The following is a 602-nucleotide window of genomic DNA, read 5'->3' as shown; positions in this document are numbered from 1 at the left end:
ATATATATATATATACCTTTCTTCCTTTTCATATCATTCCCTTAGCAGCGCAAACAGCATTGCGGTGTACAGATCTTCAACTAATCTCATCCTCTGGTCGAGTGACGCGAAATAATCAAAAACAAAAACAAAAAGTGAAATAAAGAATTTTTTTTCATGATTAAGAGGGCAAGGAAAAAGGGAATGTCCCATACAATTTCTGGGGAATTGTGATTTTGCCGCACCGACCGCCTTTTTTTTCTTTTTATTTTTTCTTCCTTCCTTCGTTATGCACGCATGTTTTAGTAGTAGCAAGTGACTCTTCAATATTCTAGCAATAACCTCCGTGGTAAACCGTGGGAAAACGGTGGTAATGTTAGTTTACGGTGAGGAAAAATGGGGGGGGAATAAACGACACAGCCCCTCAATCGTCATGATAAAAATATTAATAAACAAAAAAACATGGTGAAAAAAAAATGTGAAGCACCAGTACCGATTAACAAAAAGATATGAATGAGCAAAAAAGAAAAAGAAAGAGAAGAGCAAAAAAAAGGAGAAGGGTGCGAATCTTCGCAACGATCGCACAATTCAGCAGGCTAAAAGAGACATGACAAAAAAAAAAG

Source organism: Trypanosoma equiperdum (genome assembly GCF_001457755.1).
Source record: "Trypanosoma equiperdum strain OVI genome assembly, contig: ctg_1893, whole genome shotgun sequence".
Taxonomy (NCBI): Eukaryota; Euglenozoa; class Kinetoplastea; order Trypanosomatida; family Trypanosomatidae; genus Trypanosoma; species Trypanosoma equiperdum.
The sequence above is the reverse complement of the archived record's forward strand: the minus strand, read 5'-3'. Positions refer to the sequence as shown.